Here is an 8,337-nt window from a genome sequence, read left to right as displayed (position 1 = left end):
CTGCCTCAGCCTCCCAAGTAGCTGTGACTACAGGTGTGCACCACCATGCCCAGCTAATTTTTGTGCGTTTTGTTTTGTTTTTTGTTTGGTTGTTTGTTTTTTAAGACAGAGTTTTGCTCTTGTTGCCCAGGCTGTAGTGCAATGGTGCAAACTTGGCTCACCACAACCTCCACCTCCCCAGTTCAAGTGATTCGCCTGCCTCAGCCCCCCGAGTATCTGGGATTACAGGCATGCCCCATCACACCCGGTTAATTTTGTATTTTTAGTAGGGATGGGGTTTCTCCATGTTAGTCAGGCTGGTCTCGAACTCCCAACCTCAGGTGATTCGCCCTCCTGGGCCTCCCAAAGTGCTGGGATTACAGGCATGAGCCACTGCGCCTGGCCAATTTTTGTGTTTGTAGTAGAAACGGGGTTTTACCATCTTGGCCAGGATGGTCTCGATCTCTTGACCTTGTAATCCTCCCACCTCAGCCTCCCAAAGTGCTGGGATTACAGGCAAAATTTTCTACAAAATAATGGTAATCAAGGTATTGTGGTACTGGCATAAAGATAGACATAAATCAAAGGAATAGAACTGAGAGTCCAGAAATAAAACCATACATTCTATAGTCAACTGATTTCAACAAGAGTGCCAAAATCATTCAAAGAGGAAAGAATTGACTTTTCTTTCCTCTTTGTGCTGGGACAAATGGATATTCACATACACAAAAATTACCTTGGGCTTTTCCTTCACACCGTATACAATATTAACTCAAAATGGATCAAACACTTAAATGTAAGATCTAAAACTATAAAACTCTTAGGAGAAAACACAGGAGTAAATTATACATCTTCATGACCTGGGGTTTGGCAATGGATTTTTACATACGGCATCCAAAGCATGAGCAACAAAAGGAAGTAAAGTAGCTTTCCACAAAATTGTAAACCATGTGCTTCAAAGGACATGACACAAAACCCCACAGAATGGGAGAAAATATTTGCAAATCATATGTCTAAGAGACTTATCTCTAGAATATATTCTTTAAACTCTTACCATCTCAAAAGCAAACAGTCTAGCTAAACAATGGGCAAGGGATCTGACTAGACATTTTTTTCAGAGAAGATATACAAATAACCAACAAGCACATGAAAAGATGCTCACATCAGTCCTCAAGGAAATAAAAGTCAAAACCACCATGAGATACCACTTCATGTCTACTAGGATGGCTCAATCAAAATGTCATATGATACCAAGTGCTTGCAAGGATGTTGAGAAATGGGAAATCTTACAGAGTGCTAGTGGGGATGTAGAATGGTGTAGACACTTTGGAAAACAATCTAGTAGCTCCTCAAACATAAAGTTGTTATATGACCCAGTAATTTCACTCCAAAGGATTTAGCCAAGAGAAATGAAAACACACATGCACACAAAACTGTGTACAGAAATATGAAGAGCGGTAGCCAAAAGGTAGAACCAACCCAAATGCCCACTAACTAATAAAGATACACCATACACTAGAATATTATTCAGCCATAAAAAGGAAGGAAGCACTGATACATGTTACATCTTAGGTGAACCTTGTAAACATTATGCTAAGCAAAAGAATCCCCTCACAAAGTCCACGTATTATACAATTTTATTCCTATGAAAATCTAGTACAGCGAAATCCACAGACACATAAAGTAGATTAGTTCTAGCTTAGGGTTGGGGTAGATGGGGGAATACAAGGGTGATAACTAAAGGGTGCAGAGTTTCTTTTTGACATGATGAAAATATTATAAAGTGTTCTGTGAGGCTGGGCATAGTGGTTCATGCCTGTAATCCCAGTGCTTTGGGAGGCCAAGGAAGGAGGATTGTTTAATGACAGGAGTTTGAGACCAGCCTGGGAAACATGGCAAGACCCCATTTCTACAAAAAATTTAAACATTAGTCAGGCATAGTGGTGCATGCCTGTGGTCCCAGCTACTTGGTTGGGTTGGTGATGGGCTGACATGGGAGGATTGCTTGAGCCTGGGAGGTTGAGGCTGCGTTGAGCCGTGACTGCATCACTGCACTCCAGCCTGGGTGACAAAGCAGAACCCTGTCTCTAAAAATGCATATATATATTAAGAAAATAAAGGGCACTGTGGTGATAGTTGTACATATCTGTGAATATAGTGAAAAAAATATTACATTGTATACTTTTAGTGTGTAAATCATATGGTATTTAAATTATATTTTAATAGACTATTTTTTTGAAAAAAAGAAACATCCTGATATCAAAAGAGACTGTTCTTAATTTTAAACCTTCCAAAATTTTTCTATATGGCATATTCAACAACACATTGAGCAGCAGTCTCAATTTAACCCCAAAACAAGGTTTCCCCAAGCATTTGACTGGACACATAGAGCTTAATTATGAATTTCTACTAGATTTACAATGCCCCATCCCTGCCAAGGTCTATTCAAAAACTGCTAGCTGTGGACCAGGTCTGTGGTACTTCATGGCACCTCCAATTAACAGGCAGGAGATCCAGCCCCTGTCTTTATCTCCACCACTCAGTCACACATTACTGGGCTTCAGTTTCCTCATCCATGCATCTGGCACACTAGCCCTCGCCCTAACAAGTTCCACAGTTGGTTGTGAGGATTAAATGAGATAATGAAAAGCTCTTTGAAAAGATGAAAGCATTATAAAAACAAGACATTATTCCTTAGCACTCCCTGCAAGACGCTTTACCGACTACCCCCCTGAGGAGAGAAGATTAAGTATATATAAAGTAAAAATAAAACTTTACCTAGTGTTTTCAACCAAATTCAAAAAGTGTTTTACATTAATTAAGCTTTCAAGTTGATAAACTAGTACATCATTTGAATATTTCCATCAGTCCTATAAAGTAAGAAATGATGTCACAGCCTTTTTCAGAGGACTGAATGTTTTCCAAGCAACATATCTCATGGATACAGGGCAGAAAAGTAGTAAGAATTACCAAATTCCATCTTTCTTTTTTAATATAATAATAATACCCAAAAAAGCCCTTAAAATTAAAAAATAATCTTTGTCACACTTTGAACATACTTAGCATTCCTTTTAAAGCATTTTCCCTGCTGGCAATGAATTTTGGGTTGCAGAGCTTTAAGCAGAAAAAGCAAGTCCAAAGAGAAAAGGAAAAAAAAAAAAAAAAGGAAACAAGCCAGATGCATCAGTTGTAAGCAAGCACTTTACAAAGGGAATGAAAAAGGAGGTCTGGCAGTCTCGCCTTCAGGGTTCCTCCCTTGAAGGATCTGGCCATTTATGCTACTACATTAATTCATAACAGGAGAGGGAGCCAAGTTCTCCAACTATGATTCTCTGTATTAAAAATATTTCTATTGTCCAAGTCGTTTTACATAATTATCCCTTTTGATCATCACAGTATAAGAGAAGCAATGTTTTTCCTACTCATGAATTGTAGAACCAGGAATAGTACGCAGCACTCCAACTCTTTACCTCTCTGTACTGTCCTATGACCTGCACAGAGAGCTGAGGGCTCCCACCCCTGCACTAAGAGACTTGCCAACGCTGACTTGGCTTCTGCTTGCCTAAGCCAAATTCCTGGGTCAACCCAGCACAGCTTTGAGTTCCTATCTGAAGACTTGCTCAAGGCTGTCAAAAGAATTTACCTTTTGTTCTAGTCAACACCTGATGATAGGCCACGGATACTCCCTTCCACTTTCCTAGAGCATTTACTTTAAAAAAAAAAAAAAAAAAAAAAAAAAGCTTACAATTGTAAATCCTCCCTCTGTCCCTTTGAGATACAGATGGTCCGTGAGCTACTGTGGTTCGAGCTGTGATATTTTGCTTGGCAATGGTGTGAAGGTGATACACATTCAGAGAAACTACTTCAGAATGGTCCAACCATTCTGTTTTTCACATTTAGTACAGCATTCAATAAATTACATGAGATATTCAACACTTTATTATAAAATAGGCCTTATGTTAGATGATTTTGCCCAGTGGTAGGCTAATGTAAGTATTCTGAACACACTTAAGGTAGATTGGGCTAAGCTATGATATTTTGTAAGTTAGGTGTATTAAATGCATTTTTTACTTATAATATTTTCAATTTACAATGGGTTTATCGAGACAAAATGCCATAGTAAGGTAAGAGCATCTGTATCTCCTGTAACTCAGGTGTGTCCTTCTCAAGGACCTGAAAGCTGTTTCTTTGAAATGTAGTCATCGGCCGGGCGCAGTGGCTCAAGCCTGTAATCCCAGCACTTTAGGAGGCCGAGACGGGCGGATCACGAGGTCAGGAGATCGAGACCATCCTGGCTAACACGGTGAGACCCCGTCTCTACTAAAAAAAATACAAAAATCTAGCCGGGCGAGGTGGCGGGCGCCTGTAGTCCCAGCTACTCCGGAGGCTGAGGCAGGACAATGGCGGGAACCCGGAAGGCGGAGCTTGCAGTGAGCTGAGATCCGGCCACTGCACTCCAGCCTGGGTGACAGAGTGAGACTCCGTCTCAAAAAAAAAAAAAAAAAAAAATGTAGTCATCAAGAAAAATAGAGCCTCTGTCCCCCAGCCTCTGGAAGAGGATACAGTCCTAACTTCAGTGATTTCCAGTAAGCAGACACAGCTGGCCTCATCATATTTACACTGACTAACTCTCTTAGCCCCTTTTTGTACTTTTTCACTTCCCTGACTCTACTGAGCCCCTGCTTGCTTCCATTCCCTGTTCCCTCATTCTCCCTTTAAATCGCCCAGTGGCCTCTGTACAAATTTGAATGGGCTCGGCTCTTTTTCCTACTGTCAATTTTAGTGAATAAAGTATGTTTTTATCACTTTTAACTAACGTCCAGCTTTGTTTCTCTTTGACAACACAGAGGTAAATGTGGTCAAATCCTGTCAGCTGTCCTCTTCATTGCGTCTTGAACCTGACCCAAGTCACCAACTCTGCCCTTCCTCTCTTTGCACCACCCCCAGTACTCACCCCCAATATTCAGGGCTTCCTGTCTCTCCCAGTGGACAAACCTCCTTTAAATCTCTCTCTGCCTCAAATCTCCCCACTCCCAGGCAATCCCCTCTGCATTTTCCTCCCAAAATGTAGGTTGCATCATATCTCCCTCTCTTCAAAAACATCTGTGGTGTTGACAAGCTCATTAGCATTTAATACTCTGCACTGGCTGTTCTAAGCCTCAATTTCATTTATATCTCTAAGCTAATCTGCCAAGGGAAGGCAGGGACAGGAAGAAGTAAGTCTTTCACAAATTTGCAAAGGGCTCTGAGTGTGACAGCATGGGGGATTGGGAAAAACATGGGCCCAGCCATTCGCAGAAAGCCTCAGCCCTGTCCCAGCCATTGCCTGAAACTGTCCCATGAAAAAGAGTCATTATCTCCTGAAACAACACAGCAACTCAGCAAATCCTGCCTCATAGAGGCTAGAATTTGTCATTCTGCATCCTTTACTCTTTGGGCTTGCACAAAACAAACACCAACATTAATGACACTGACAACCAGTATTTATTGAGTGCCTTCTCTGAACCAAATGTCTTGCTAAATGCTTACCTGTATTTTCCTATTTAATCTTCATATCATAACCATGAGTTAGGTACTTATTATTATTCTCATTTAACAGATGAAGAAATTGAAGCTTAACATGGATCTGCATCTTGTCCTATGTCTTTTCTCATTTGTAAATCTACTGCTGTTACCCATTTCTCTTAATGTTTTTAAGGAGCAGCAGATTTACAAAAGAGAAAACACATACCCATAAGTGGTGAGGCTGGGACATGAATCCAGGTCCCTGTGCCCCCAGAACTTCTTAACTACTGCACATGCTGACAAACATCCTAAGGGTTTTATACAGCTGTCGTTCAACTTAGGGTCTTCAAGCCATTTCTCATAACACATGGACTGCATTCCTGTCATCCTAGGCATTTTCTTCCAAATGTGGGTGAGTCAATCTAGAATGGAATAAAAATAGCACTCTAAGGAAGGTGTGGGCAGGTCAGAGTGGAGTGGGACTGCCCATCACCTCTCTCCATTCATCAAGGTAAATTTCAACTAGATTAAAGAGTTAAATATTTTCTCAAAAAAATCAGTGAAAAAACAAGAAAACAGAACGACAAATTTTTCAAAGCCCTGAAAGATTATTTTCTCAACCTAGCAGTAATACAGTTCTTGTGTTTTCCGTGGTACAAAGGACAATATTGAAGGATTTGACTACAAAAAAATTAAAACCTCTGAACATAAAAAGTAACTAAAATATTAACACAAACAGCACACTGAAATAATATTTGCAGGATATATGACAAGGGTAAATAACTTTACTAAACAAAGAGTGTGTGCCAATAGATAAGAAAAACATTAAGGTAAATGGGTATCAGCAGGAGATTTACAAAAGAGAAAATACAACCTGTAACTAACATGTTGGGGAAAAGTTCAGCCTTACGAGAAACAGAAATATAAATAACAAGCTCCTGATTTTCTTCTAATAATTAGCAAAATATTAAGAAAAGATGTTCAATTCTCTTAGCAGATGTGACAAAACCAGTAGTCTTCTACTTTTTCTACAGGCAGTATACACTGGTAGAGACTTCTGGAAAAAAAAATTGGCAATAAATTTCACAGCTATGTTTTTAAGTCTTACAGTTAGGCTACTTCCCATTTTTGTAGTAATATAAAATACACAAAGAGCTAAAAAGTGTAAGATAATTATAGTAGCTCAAGTTGGAAGTATTCAAAGATTACAGTAATAGAACTATATCCATGTGATTTGTGCTATGTAAGTTATAGCCACTTTATAAATTACTATTTTATAATGTAAAATAGCATGTGTATGGTTTTTCACATTAAAATATGTATTGTATGCAATGAAAAGGCAGCATGAATATGCACACCTTCTATAACTATGCACAAACACTCATCCGAAAAAATAGGTGGACTAGGGAAGCGTGATAAGGATTGCTGAGTCAGCCATTGGTGTTCATGGGTAACTAGGATTTTGTCTCATTTTGTCAACTTACATGCATATATATACATATATATATATACACACACACAATTTTATGCTATGTATCAATATTTCTCTCAAATTTTGGTTTATTATGTATGTTTTGTTTGAAAATCTTTTATTACTAGTTTGAAAAAATTAAACATAAGCAAAAAAGAAATACCTTGAAATTGTAACTCTAAATCATTCCAACTATTGTAAACAGCTTGACATGCAACTTTTAGTACTTTTCAATAATAATGGTAAATCGAAATAATAATTGACCTTTGTATGTCATTTACTCTGTGCCAGGCACTGTTCAAAGTTCTTGATGTATATTAACTCACTAATTTCTCACAAAAATCTTATGAAGTAGGTTCTATCATCATTCCCATTTTACAGATAAGAAAACTGAAGTATAAATAAGTTATTGGCTGAATATTACCCCACTAGATATTAGTAGGGCTAAAATTCCAAATATTTTGATAATTTGTATGTCATTATTTATTATTATTCTAACATCCCAGTTAATGATTTATACAGTCGTTAAAAAGTAAAAGTTAATTAACGAGCAATGACTCATTATCCAATCCATTGTTTTGGACCGTCTACAATTGTCCAGTTTCCTGACAGTATAAAAATAGTGGTAAGTGTTTACATTTATAAACAAATTTTTACACATTAGCAATCAATTTCTCAGAAAAAAATTCTGAGAGAAATATTGCTGAATTAAAAAGTAGAAAAGTTTTATCATCTTTTGGCTAAAAACTTCCCATATTTAGCAAAAGACATAAATATACAGATTTAAACAAGTTAAGTGTATCCCAAAGAGAATAAATCTAGGAAATCTCCATCAAGATACAGAGAGTCAAACTTCAGAAGGCAGAGAAAAAAAAGAAGTGAGAGAGAAACAACACTTTACCTAAAGGGGAAAATAATTTCAAAGAGAGCAGATTTCTCCTGAGAAACCATGGATGCCAAAAGGAAGGGGCACAATATTTAACATGTACTGAGAGTAAAGAATCGTCAGCCCAGAATTCTGTCTCCAGTGAAAATCGGTTTCAGGAATGAAGGAGAATCAAGCCATTCTCAGAAGAAGGAATACTAAGAAAATTTCTCACTAGCAGACCTACCCCAAAAGAATGGCTAAATTAAGTTATCTAAACAGAAAAGAAACATTAAAAGAAGGCAACTTGGCACTTCAGGAAGAAAGAAGTTAATAAGAAAATAAATGAGTAAACACAACAGACATTTCTTCTCTTTGAGTTTTCTCAATTGTGTTTGATAATAGAAGCAAAAATTATACTACTGGATCATGTGATTCTAAATGTATATAGAGGAAATAGTTAAGATAATTATAGACAGGGAAGAATAAAATGATGATAAAGGAGGTAAGATTTCAA

The sequence above is a fragment of the Colobus angolensis genome, unplaced genomic scaffold, assembly GCF_000951035.1.
Source record: "Colobus angolensis palliatus isolate OR3802 unplaced genomic scaffold, Cang.pa_1.0 Scaffold12, whole genome shotgun sequence".
Lineage (NCBI taxonomy): Eukaryota > Metazoa > Chordata > Mammalia > Primates > Cercopithecidae > Colobus > Colobus angolensis.
This window is presented reverse-complemented; position numbering follows the sequence as displayed.